General features: G+C 50.2%; 1 protein-coding gene across 1 annotated transcript in view; it reads right to left on the bottom strand.

The window, feature by feature from the left end:
• VWA5B1 (von Willebrand factor A domain containing 5B1) overlaps positions 1 to 3343 on the bottom strand; it is a 67779-nt gene extending 64436 nt beyond the window's left edge. Inside the window, exon 1 of the mRNA XM_010366738.2 lies at positions 3131 to 3343. The gene's annotated coding sequence lies outside the window, so the exon portion shown is untranslated. The remainder of the gene's footprint in view (positions 1 to 3130) is intronic.
• Positions 3344 to 13680: the final 10337 nt, after the last annotated feature.

The following is a 13680-nucleotide window of genomic DNA, read 5'->3' as shown; positions in this document are numbered from 1 at the left end:
TCTGTGTCTCAAATCCAGGAGCTCTTCTCCTGAGTGCTATTTTGCATAAGCTTGGGTAATTGATGACCACTGGTTTCCCCACTTGAGACTGCAAGCCTCTTGAGGACAGAGACCCAACATGCCACCCAGAGCCCGGCATGAAGTGGGCACCCAGTGATCCAATGGTTTTCATTCCTTTCCCTATTTCCACCCTTTCTTGTCTGTTGGTTCAAACTGACACTGATCGACCAAGACCTCCTGCCCCTCCCAGCCCTGCCTGCACTCACACTCTGGTCATGCGGGAAACACTTCCCTGCTCCTCTCTGTCCACCCACATGGCCACATCCACCCATGGCTTCCTCCAAATCCGCACTCTAGCATCACCTCCTTCAGGAAGCCTGCCTAGCCCCACACAGAACACTCCTGATCCCAATCCCCTCTCCCTAAGGAATCCAGGAACCCAGAGGGTTTCATAGGATGGAGGACTTGTGCACCCCTGGTGACCTGGAGTCATACTCAGTCCAATGACCCCACTGGGCTGTTCCCCCAGGGATGTCTGTCAGTTTCCTGTTTAGGAGACCCTCTTCTTGGCCTTGCTCAAGCCCCTTCCCAGGCTGACTGGAGTAAGGACGCCTGTGAGACTATGAGAAACCTATGTCTGCATTGCCTGGTCATTGGTCACTCGAGGTTGTGTTGTACAGGGAACCACCAAGGGTACCAAGAGAAACCCAGGTAGGTATTCAGCAGAGAGGACCCAAAAAGGAACCCTGGCCAGCAGCCTGGAGGAGTGCTGCCCCTGAGCCTCTGGGTGCCTCTTCCACTGCCTTCCCTTCCTCAGGGCTGTCCCTTGCCCTCATGGAGCTGGTCTCTCACAGAGCCATAACCAGCATTTGCATCATTGTCTGGTAACGAGAGGCCAGCCAGTCAGTGAAGGTCCTGGCTCGGAGCAGAGTCTGGAGCAAAGTCGCAGAGAGTGAGATAGAGCAAGCACAAAGGTGCTTCTTCCCTCTGGGCCCAGGGGCTGTCAGGTGAGTGGGGGTCGCAGGGATGGGTGAGTGGGGGCCGCTGGGATGTCTGAGTGGGTGTCCTAGCCCCTTGGAACAGAACACCGGTGTCATCACCCTGGGTGGGGCTCCCTGTCTTCTACCTCCTCCCTCCAGCCAGGACAACTTTACTAACAGCCTAATGGCCAATGTCTAGAGCACCTTCTGAGAGCTGTGTCTGGCCCAGATCTGGGGGTGGTCTTTAGCTCCTTTTCTGTGAGGTCACAGAGTCTGAGTTTCCTAATCCTGAAGCTAGGGCCAAGGAGGCTGCTCAGAGCCTGAGCCATTTGCAGGTCAGGAGCCTTGGCTCATCTCAGACCAGCAAGGCAGTGGGGTCTACAGGCCACCCACCCAGGCACAGTGACCACCAGCCCTGCACCATCACCTGGATGGGGCTGGATTGGAGACAACCGAAGCACTATCCCTGAAGACAGATGCCATCCAAGGCTGGGTGAGGTGATGAGGGCCCCGCAGCCACACATCAGACCTTGGGGACCCTGCCCAGCAACCTTTGGGTCAAGTTCAAGTCACAGTCCTCTGCATGTGCACACGTGTGCACACACACACATGCATGCCCCTGCACTCTTAAATCCTTGTGCCGCAGCAAACACACATGCACCCACAAACATGTAAACACATTTATATACACACACCACAGACCCGCTTACCAACTCATGTAGTTCACCTGATACACGTCACTACCCTCCAGGGAATCCCCTTACACACACATGCCCTAATATGCCTTTCAAGAGCATATGCCTGCATGCATCACACGCACACACATGCACATGTACTCAGCCCCACCGGCCAACCCAGCTGACCACAGAGTCTCGTGGCCTTATGGCCTCTTGGCAGGAGCAGAAGGACCAGAGCTCATCTAGACCCCTTTGAGCCTTGTCCAGTCCCCATGAGCTGGCTGGGTTTAGACAGGTGAGCCCAGGGAAGGGCTGCGCCCCAGCAGAGAAGACTTACTTCCTAAGTCTTAAAAAAAAAGGAGGGAGGAGGTAAGGAAGGACAGGAGGGAGGGAGGAAAGAAAGAGAGAGGAAAGAAAGAGAGAGAGAAAGAGAAGGAATAAAAGAGAAAGAGAGAGAGGGGGAAAGAAAAAGAAAAAGAAAAAAAGAGAGAAAAAGAAAGAAAAGGCAAAAGAAGGAACAGGGTTAGTGGGAGAGGCAGGATGGTGTGTGATGCCTGTTGCTCTTCGGAAGGGAGGAGGGAATGGTTCTGGTCCCCACCCCGCAGGCCTCCTGCTGCTGCTGCGGTGCGGGCAGGCAGGAGCACGGGGTGGAACTATTGGGGCTGCTGCAGATGTTATGGTGGAACTTCCAGCGGAGGCTTGATGTGTTAGCAGACGCCACACTGCACCCGCTGCTGAGTTCCTCTCCCCTAGTCACTTCCCTCTGCCCGAGGACCTTTTCTCCTTCCCCTCTTACCTTGCAGGAGCCCAGGGACACAGGGCTCAGAAAAGGGCGTGCGTTTGGCCTGTGGCTCTGGGGACGGTCACAAGCTGCCGGGCATCCGAAGGGCAGCAGGCATGAGCCCGGCTGCCGGGGTGGGCACCCTGCAGAGCTCCTGACTGCCCCAGAGCTCTGGAGTACAGACGAGGGATGATGGGGGACTGACCAGGAAGTGGTGGAAACAGGTGGCAGGGATGGAAGGTTGAGAGAGGGAGGAAGGAGGCAGAGACAGAGGAGAGAGACAGAGACACAGAGAGAAGGAGATGCAGAGACTCACACAGAAGAAAGAGAAACAGACACAGAAAGCAAACAAGAAAGAGAAGAGGGAGCAGGAGAAGGGGTGGTGAGGGAGAGAAAGAGAGGAGAGAGAGAGAAAGAGAGAGAGAGAGAGAGAGAGAGAGAGAGAGAGAGAGAGAGGAAGAGAGAGCCGGACCTGAGTAGCAACATGTGGCCACGCTCCCTCACTTCTTATGGTGAAGCATCCTGGGCTCCTCCCCATGGTGCCTGCATGGTGTACCTACCCTGACACACATGCACATAGACACACAAACTTACCACAGACACACACGCACATACTCATGCATGCCCTTGCCCACCCAGAGCAGACCCCTTGTCTAGCGTCTCCTCCTCACACAAGTGGGGCCAGCTCTTACCTTACCCCAGAAGCACACGTGTCTAGGTACACACTCCCTCTCTCCACGGCCACAGTGGTTGCTTTCTGCGCCCAGCGCTGCTGGAGGTGCGGCCCGGGGCTGGGCTCCAGTGCCCAAGCCCTGCGCCCGCTGCCCTGGCAGCTGGCTTGATCAATGCCCACATTGCGATAGCTGTTTAGGTGGCCTGCAGGAAGCCGAGCCATTTGTTTTGTCAGAGCGTAACCATGACAATCACCCCATACGCACACACCGCTGGTGCTGTTTCCCCACCCCTCGCCCTTCCCTCCCCCTTCTCCAGAGCACAGGAGAAAGCTGGAGGCCACTTAGCAGCCTCAGCTAATTCCTGCTGGGGCTGAAGGAAAGGGCCTGGCCAGTGATAACAGTCCTGCAGGCAGCTCCTTCCTGGGGAGTAGGGCTGCCTCCAGGGTATTTCAGCACTGTGCAGAGCCTGCATGGGCCGGGGATACCTTCTGCCTGTGCAGGAGCTGGCCCCTCTATGTCTCCCTGACCCCTCAGCAAGTTTATTTTTTAGCCAAGTGTTACAGGCTGCCAATCCATTTTCCCCCATAAGGCCACAGTGCAGTGAACAGACAGCATTGGTGACCGTGGTCATGAGCAGGTCCTCTGCCGGGGCCTTTGGCCATGCCTGTTCACCCTTAGAGTCCCAAGCCATCCTTTGCTGCCCCTGGCCATGCCAAAGCCACACGGGAGATTGCTAGGATTCTAGGTGCAGCTCCTGGAGGCATCAGACTGAAGTTCTGCCCTCTGGAGATACAAAGTTGGGTAGCCCAGAGAGCCAGGGGCTTGTCATAATCAAGGAAGCCAAGTGGCCAGCTGGGTTAGGACTGCAAAATCTAAATTCAGAGCCTAGAGTTACAGAGTTCAAAGTTGAGAGATGCTTCAGAGGTATAGGATGGAGCAAATGATCACACATCTCATTTAAGCCTTATAAAAATCCTCAAGAAGAGGGCCTTTCTTTCAGGTTTATAGGGAAATTGTGATTCGGAGGGGCAGAGTGACTTGCTGAAGGTACACAGCCAGGAAATGACAGAGCAGGGATTCAAATTCACAGTGATCCCAACACTGGAAACTCCACTGCATCTTATTGGCCTTTTACAGGTGTCACTGTGTGCTGGGCACTGCACACACGGCCTGGAAGAAGTGCATCTCACTCGTTCTGTTCCAAACCCTGGGAGGTGGATGATACGCTATGTTCATTTCAAATATGAGCTCAGAAAGGTGACATGACTTTCCTAAGGCCACACAGGACGTGGAAGAGCCAAAGTTGGAACCCAGGTCTGTCTGATGCTACCTCTCCACCCTACCTCCTTCACACATAAGGCTTCATCTGGGACCGATGGTCAGCCCCTCTTCTGGACTCTCTGCCTAAGGAGAGTGGAGCCTGAGGATGGGATAGGGGTAGTGGGTGGACGCAATGGGAAAAGGGAGCACAGATGTCATGTGGGGTGCAAGAACTCCCTGCTGGGGTAACAGATGAAGTGTGATCTTAGCCAGAAGTCCACAAACCACTGATTCCCCATTATGGAGTGACAACCTAGGGTTCCAAAAGAGTTTCGAGTCCCCCCCAGAACTTCATGAAACATGCTACCTGAAGTCCCAGGACTTCCCCATCTATGAAGGTGCTGGACAGCTGAAAGGGAAGCCCCAGCAAAAGAACCTTAGAGAACATTCTGGAGGAGGAATTTGGGGGGACTGTTGGGCAGAGGGAGTGAAGCGGGTGAGAGGAAGGTGAACTAGACAAGAGCAAATGAACTTCTCAGGCTTGGCTGTTTTGCCTGGATTACCTCCGAACCCCTGCTGAGGTGTTGGATCAGCCTCTAGAGAGAAGCAAAATCGCTGTCATGGGCTGAGGAGAAAATGACTGGTTGGGTAATGAAAAGGTGCCTTTGTCATACAAGGACTAACCAAGGATGAGACAAAGTTTACCTTCAGTTTGATACTTACACTTGTTCACCTTGAGGCAGGCCTTGGAGCCAGTGCTTGGGGAAAGTGATGATGAGTAAGATTTCCAGGAACCTGGCACAGAGTTTCCCAACCAGATTTTATTCCACTCAACAGTTCCCTGAAGTCTTTCTGCGTGCATTATTTTATTTAACCCTCAAAATCACCCAGTGCAGCAGGTATCATCAGCCCTGCTCCATATAGGGTGGGGACTGAACCTGAAAGGTGTAGTATACAGTGACTGGCCTGTAGTTATAGCCAAGAAATGGCGGAGCTGGGATTCAAACTCAGTTCTCCATGATGCCCAAGTCTAGCACCCTTGTAACAATGCTACATGACCTCATGCCTCTTAGAGTGGCTATGAGTCACTTTTTGGCTCAGAGAGTCCTGGTTCCTTGAAGATAGGGTACAGGGGCTTGGGGACATAGCCACTTAGAATTCTAACCCCCTCCACCCCCAAACACCCCCAGGCTCCCAAAGTCCAATTCTCAGTCCCCCACGAAGTTCAAGATCCCTGTCTCCCAATGAATATGGGACCAGAAGTCTGTATCCACTGGTTATCCTTTTGACTCATCCGTCCCAAGCCTGGAGTTTACATTTTGGGGCCAAAACACTCTGGGAGAACAACATCAGCCTGGTTGAGTGGATACAAGGCATGAAGAGGACATGAGAGGTGGCAGAAGACAGAGGACCTGAGATGTGAAAGGTGTGAGTGGAGAAAGCTGCGAGCTGCCTCTTCTTGAAGGGTTCAAGATTTTCTTACCCCATTGTATAGTTTCCTGGGGCTCCCAGGACAAATGACCACAAACTGGGTGGATCAAAACAACAGGCATTTATTCTCTCATATTTCTGGGGGCTAGAAGTTTGGAATCAAGGTGCCAGTGGGGCTGCACCCCCTCTGAAGTCTTCGCAGAAGAACTGTTCCTTGCTTCCTCATAGTTTCTGGAACAGCAGCAAGAGAAGAGAGGTGGGTGCAGAGGTGAAGAGGGAATTCAGAGGACAGAAGCAGTAGATTCCTCCTGCCTGCAGGCACACACCTCTTTTCCCACCCAGCCCTCTGTTTACAGGATTGAAAGTAATTGTGCGGCTGTTTCTGCCCACATGGAGGGAAACAAATCTCTGGAATGTGTAATCAACACAGTCTGGATAAGAAAGGAAAGCTAGTCCTTCAGTGATGCAGGCTGGGGGGCCAGAGCAGGGCTGTCAGAGAGACTAGGGAGAGTCTAGATGGGGGACAGGGGCCTAGGGGTGGCCCTTTCCCTAGAACAGCCTAAGTAGGGTAGCCAGGCTTCATAGGCATTGCATCTGAGAGGACCCCTGCCTCAGGCTTAATTCCTGAAGGGGCTGGACCCAGCCAAGTATGGCTCTGGGGTATGAAAGGGACCAAGCTCAAGTTTTGGGGACAGTTGGGCTGATATCACATTCTTGGCAAACAAACAAACCCTCATGAACTCCCTTTCTCTTTACTTTCCTGTTCCAATCTCTTACCTGGTCCAGGAAATTGCATGAATTGCCCTAGCTCTTCACCCCTCCCTGTGTCCATGCCCTTTGCTATGTGATTTGGCAGTTTTTCCTCTAAAAAGGTGGAATGTTGCTCTCATCCCTTCACCTTGGGTTCAGCCACATGACGTAGCCAATTTAATATTGGTGGGAATTACATAATCAAAGGCTGATAAAGGGCTTGCCTGATTGGGTTTGTTCTCTTGGGACTCTGCCCCTGTTGCCATAAGAAAAACATGCCAAAATTGGCCCACTGGTTCCAGGAGGAGAATAAGACATACACAGAGCAGGACTAAATCACCCCAATCAAGCCCAACTGAAATCAGCCAACTGTAGATTCATAAGCAAGTCCTGCACAGCCCAGCAGAGCTATCCAGCAGAGCCCAGCCAAGATCAACCAATTCTTAGCTTATCTGGAGATATGTAACCATCAATTATTTCTTCTTTAAGTCACTGAGTTTGGAGTGGTTTGGTATGCAGCATTTTCTGGCTATAGCTAGGGGTATTAATCTGCTTTCATGCTGTTGATAAAGACATACCCAATACTGGGAAATTTACAAAAGAAAGAGGTTTAATTGGGCTTATACTTCCACGTGGCTAGGAAAGCCTCACGATCATGAAGGAAGGCAAGGAGGAGCAAGTCATGTCTTACATGAATGGCAGCAAGCATAAAAGAGTGTGTGCAGGAAAACTCTCCCTTACAGGAACCATCAGATCTCAAGAGACTTACTATCCATGAGAACAACATGGGAAAGACCTGCCCCCATGATTCAATTACCTCCCACTGGGTGCCTCCCACAACATGTGGGAATTCGAAATGAAATTTTGGTGGGTACACAGCCAAACCATATCAACCACCTCTTATAGATTTCACCTTCCTGACGTCTTTTGGGTAGGTTCTCCTCTCCATTCCCCTGGCATCAGTTCAAGCCTACTAACAGCTTCTTACCTGGTCTCCCTGTCTCTAGTCTCACAAATTTCAGTCCATTCCCCACACTGTAGCCAGGTCTTTGTAATATCTGTTAATCCCTTTTCTCAACGCTCCCCCCGCCCGAAGCCCTTCATTGACTCTCCCATGACCTTCCATAAAAAGTTCCACTTTTTAGCATAACATTCAAGGCCCTTTTTGATCTGTCTTGATGTCTGGCCCTGCTCCTATGGACTCTTCACTCCAGCCACATAGAACTACTTGTGGTTCCCTGGACTTGGAGTCTCATACCTCTGGGATTTTACCCATGTCAATCCCTCCCTCTAGCAGATACCCTGCCCCTTCCCCATCTGGCTCTCTTTTACCTGTCCTGCAAAGGAGAGCTGAAGCATCTCCTCCAGGAAGCAGGACCATCCTGTTAGATTACCTGACTTAGGGGGCCACAGAGTCCCATGCCCAGGACAGGGCCCTGCACACAGAAAGTGCTCAATTAATATACTATTGGATGAAGAAGTGAATGAGACCTCAGAGGCGGTATCATGTCTCATGTACACTTGTATTCACGATCTCTATTGCTGGTCTTGACACATAGAGGGGCTTCATAATTATTTGTTGAATCAGCAAATGAAAGAACATATGACCCTATTACCTCAGTACCCCCGAAGAGTCACGGCAAGCTACTCCTCTCCTCCCCAGAGAAGGTGGCAGTGGCAGGGGGTGGGGAAGCCTTGACACCTGACATAGGTGGGAAGAAGGTGGGAGAGAGATCGTGGCATGCCAGGGGGCTGGTTGGTGGGAGCCATCTGCTCTGGGTCCAGGCAATAAGACTTGCATTTTCTGTAGGGAATTTAAAAATAATTCAACTAAAAGTCAGTTTTCATTTTATTATCACCTCGTGGTGTTATGTTAAAACAAAGCACTGAGAAAATAATCCTCCTCACTGACCATGCCAGTGCCTATGCCTTAATGCTCCAGTACAGGGAGGATATACCGCCTTCTAGCCCTGATGTTGAGTCTGTCCCACCAGAGGACAGCCTTGGAGAGACAGGACAGCTGAGAATCCATCAAAGGGGTCCTAGCAACCTCAGTGTATCCAGCCTAGGTTACAAAGGCTTATGCCCTTGGTGTAATGCTATATAGCTTGGGTTGGATGCCAGGCAGCCACAGGCCAGCTCACAGGGCACAGAGCCAGAAGGTGGCAGAGGCAGGGTTTGTGCCCAGGTTTCTGTGCTACCAAAGCTCACACAATGCACCTTTCAGGTCCTGTCTGTAGCTGGTCCTCGAGTTTGGTCTCCTTCTGGCCACTGCCGGCCCCTTTGGGCTTTGGCTGAAGGCTCAGCATTTGTTGAGAAGGGAGGAGTCAGGCTGGAGCCTGCCCTCATCACTTTTGGTGGCAAGAGCCTTGGGAAAGAGGTCCTCCCTGGCTTCAGGGACCAGTCTTTACTGAGAGCCACCCGGCACTCACCTAAATAATGACACTCATCCCTGGATCCCTGGGGGTCAAACATGAGTCCTTGTTTCATCACTGGCTATTTGTGGGGACCATTTGTCCTTTCTGAGGCTTGATTCTCTTATCTTTAGGATGGGGATGGGAGTTCCTGTCTCCCCTGGTGAATGGCAGCCCTGGCCACTGGGATGCTTTCTCCGGCTCTGCCCTCATTTCCCTCTGGGACAACTGCAGCAGCCTCTTGTGTCCTGCTTCCCCTCAGACACCCCGCAAATGCTCTCTATGCAGCAGCCAGAATGGACCTTGCAAAGCATCAAATTCCATCTGAAGACACCCTGATTAAAGTGGTCAATGTCTTCCCATTGCTCTTGGATGAAGACACAATTCCTCTTCACCTCTGGGATTTGTCTAAGTTGTTCCTTTTACCCAGAACATTCTTCCCTTCTCCCTTCAATTAAAGCCATTAGTTCTTCAGGTGTCAGCTCAAGCATCACTTCCCCAGGAGATCTTCAAGGTCAAATCCCCCAATCTCCAGTTCTCATGCCCTGAGTACCAGTTCCTCTGTAGATTGTGTAGCACTTATCACAACCACAATTTAGCAGTTTTGTTATGGAACAACTGGATGAATGTCCTTCTCCTCTACTACAATGCAAGCTCAGTGAAGGCCAATACCTTAGCTCTTTTGGTTACTTCCTCTGCTATGCCTCGCTTGGTGCCTGCACAAGGTAGGCACTCAGAAAATATTTGTAGGTAAGCGAGAATATTTGAAAATATTTAAAGTAAGCGAAATGAAATGAAATCACTGATGGAAAAGACCTTTATCAAGAATAAAAGGTACCCATTTGGAATTATTATTATACCCACTTAATAGGTGAGAATACTGAAGATCCGAAAAGTTAAGGAAATTACCTGTCTCCTGGCTTAGTGGCAAAGCCAGGGCTGGAACCCAGACATAGTTCCTGGCACGCAGAGGGGCTTGATCTCTGCTTACTGAGCTGACGTGGGTTCTGCCTCCAACTTCAGCACCCTTTACCCTGCACCCTGCTATCTCTCCTGGAGGCAGGCTGCCTGGAGTGTACAGATGGCTGCTGGCAGGGGTCGGTGCTGGCTGGAGATGACTGCTCTGTCATCAGGTGCCTGTTTCTTATTCATGATCTGTTGCCATTCATAGTGCCTTGGTACAAACAAACAAGCAGTGACAGCTCCTGGCTTCAAAGCTGTCCTGGGGGCAAGAACACAGCCTGGCCTGGCCAGGGGCCCCAGGCAGCTCACTGATGGCAGGGAGAACCAGAGGCTGGACAGATGCAGGCATCTCAGAACAGGTGGCTGATCAAGGCAAGGGAGGGCTGCTAGGGGGACAAAAAAGGGCTGAATCTCTGAAGCTATCAATCTTGTACTATGCTCTTCCAGCTCTTTAAAAATAGACACATGGCAAAAACCAATTTTAAAAAAGGAGGAAAACAAAGGTGAATAGATTCTTTCAAGTGTGGTGAGGAGCACTTCCATATGTTTCCTGCCTTCTGGTCTCTCATGTTCCCCCCACCTCCCCAAGGAGAAAAGGATAGTGCATTTCTAGTGCCTGAAATCTTCAGGCCCCCTGGGACATTGAGTACATTGAGGACCTACCAGGTACCTGGGACTGTGTTTTTACACATGCTGATTCATGCCATCCTCAAAACAGCCCTGAGAAACAGGTTTGAGTGTTGTTTGTTTTGTTTTAATTCAACCAGTATTTGAGCATCTCCTCTGTGTAGACACTGGCCATGATTGGTCAACCTGATAGACATTGTCTTCACCATCTGGATCCTACACTCCACAGCAATGAGGCCATTAAAGTCTTGATAAGTGCTGCAAAGGGAATAACTTGAGTCATTTGCTACAGAGTCACTAGGGTGGGGGACTGAGATTACTATGTTGTATTGGGAAGTCAGGGGGTGCTTCTCTGAAAAGTGGCCAGCAAAGCTGAAAAATGCAAGATGAGGAGGAACCCAGCTCCCAGCTGTTCAAAGGGTGGGGCAGGGGAGGAGCATTCAGAGACAGTGGGAGCAGTAATTGCAAAGGGTAGGAAGGGGCTCTGTAAACCCAAGGAAGAGAAAGGGGATGAAACGGGTCAGAGCAAAGTGAGAGTGACCCATCTGTCGGAGGGACAGATGGGTCACTGTAAGAGTTGAAATATTACTCTGAGAACCATTGACAGTCACTCGGGGGATATATAAAGAGGGCAAATGTGCTTTTGTTGCATTTTATGAGCTCATCCTGGCCACTGGGTGGAGAATGGGTTAGAGTAGGGGAAGCTGGGAGAAGGTCCATGGAGATGCTACTGTGGTAATAGATAAAAGATGGTGATGGTGGCGAGGGTGGGGTAGGGAATGGAGAGCAGTGGATGGATTGGGTGTGGGTGAAAGGGAAAGGAAAGAATCAAGCGTGCCTCCCCAGTTATGGGTTTGTGTAATGACACGGGTGGTGGTGCCATTTGTAGAAATAGGCAAGGCAGGAGGAGGACCAGTTGGGTGGTGGCATTGGTGGGAATGTAGAAATTTGTTTAGGATGCAATGAGTTTATAGCAAATCATGTATGCAGGTACAGACTGTAGTTGAATGTATTAGTTTGGAGTTCAGATGACACTGAGCTGGAGATGAAATTCAGGAGTCATAAAGCTATACATGGAAATTAATACCCAGCAACAGGATCCTCTGTGAGCATCAAATGCAGGTTCCATGATAGCAGGGACCATGCCCGTCTTGTTCATTGTTCTCTGCCTGGCACCTACAATCTACCACGTGGTAGGCACTTGAGTCATTATTGAAGTCAGAAGGCAGAACGTAAAAGGAAGCCACAGACATGATCTCTTCTTCCAAGGAAGTTATACTAGGTGAGGCCACCCAGAAACAAACACAGCCTCAAATACATAAAATAGTCACATGAGCAATTTGCTATCAGGGACCATTTGTATGCAACATGATTGACATTTTCCTCAGCCTCACAGAACCTGCTGTGGTGGGTGGTCCAAATTAATAGGTTAAGTACACTGGTGAGGAAAATGTTTATAAAGAGCTTGAGAACAACTCTTTTCAAGCCATTAGAAGTACCTATTACAGAAACGTTTGATGGGCCTATGCACAATTAATTTGCTTTCCTGTAGCATATTAAGCATGACTTTGTCACAGCACTTGTCTGGTTGTATTGTAGCCCTTTGGTTTGGAGGCATTCTTACTCCTCCTCTCCCCACTCACCCTGTACCCACTCATCCACCAAACTCCGAGCTTTGCAAGGGTAGGAGGCCTTATCTGATTTATCTTTATAACTCCAGGGGTTGGCTGGGTGCCAGATATCTAGCAGCTAATAGATAACTCATGCCCATAATAGATAATAGAAACTTGATGGGTTTATTGCATAAGTGAATTCCTAGCTATTGAAACAGATTCTCCAAGAATATCTCTTAGGCAATGCTTCTTGGAATTACTATATATGAACCGGTGACAAAAAAACTACATTTGTGGTTTTAAAACTCACTACATGGTAGCTGTGGAATGTGGAGTAAGTCTCTTGAGCTCTCTGGGCCTTGATTTCTTCTAGGCATTGCCTAGAAATGTCTGCAACGCTTGGTTTCCTGCTGTCTATAGCAGGTACCCATTTGTACGTGCTCATTTGTCGGGGGCGTGGTGCTCCTGACTGAACTGAAGCCAGTACAGGCCATAGAGGTAGTCACAACTTCCGCCTGGGGAAGGAAGACTGTGTAGAGGAAGCTTTGGGTGCCAATGCCGAGGGCCAGAGAGAGAGAAATCTGTGGAGTGCCTTGTCCTGACATAGACACATGGGCCAGGTCTGGGCTCTACTGAGAAAGGCATTGATATGATGAGCACATATTATTATAATTTAAAAAAAAAGTTATCCATGGATAATCCATAAGCAAGCATGGTTGATTCTCCTTACGGAATATCTCTTGGGTCCGAACATCCCTCATCATCCACCCTGCCTCCCTGCAGGACCGAGCCCCAGCCCCCTTCCTGGCCCCCATGGTGGTTCCTCCCTGCTCTCAGCAGCCCTTCATGCCTCACCCCACTGTGCACTCGTTGCTTGGTAGCTATAAATTAAATGACATCCCTGCTCTGCTTAAAATACTTTGGGGATGACATCACACTCAAAATAAAACTGACTCCTCACCACGGTCTTGAATGACCGGGCCCAGACTCCCTCATAAACTTTACTTCCTACTTCCCTGTCCCTAACCTGTGTTCCAGCCACTCAACCTCTTCTCAGTGCCTCAAGCCCAACCCTCAGGTCCTCCCCCTACTCTGTGCTTTCTGACTGGGGTGTTATGCCCATTACTTTGTGCATGAATGACTAAATATCACCTCCTCAGAGAGGTCCTCCCTGACCATTTTATCCCAGTGCCTGGTACATAGTGGATGCTCAATAAATAGTCATTGCATGAAAAAATTCTTCCCAACCTGCATGGACCCCAGTATGGCTCCCACATGGGGAGGATAGAATGGGAAGAGAGGCCACTTTGACATCTTGAGGCTTCATCTTGGAGAATGCTAAACTATAGCATCCTATCCTAGACAGCAGTTTGAGCATCCACAAGAACTAGACCCAGCCCTGCACAGACAACCACAATGGCATGGTGCTGTCCAGCTAACATGGACTTGTTTGAGGGTATATGCAGGACCACCCCTTCCCCACTCTCTGACCTCCAGAAATACTCAAAGG

The sequence above is a fragment of the Rhinopithecus roxellana genome, chromosome 12, assembly GCF_007565055.1.
Source record: "Rhinopithecus roxellana isolate Shanxi Qingling chromosome 12, ASM756505v1, whole genome shotgun sequence".
Taxonomy (NCBI): Eukaryota; Metazoa; Chordata; class Mammalia; order Primates; family Cercopithecidae; genus Rhinopithecus; species Rhinopithecus roxellana.
This window is presented reverse-complemented; position numbering and strand designations above follow the sequence as displayed.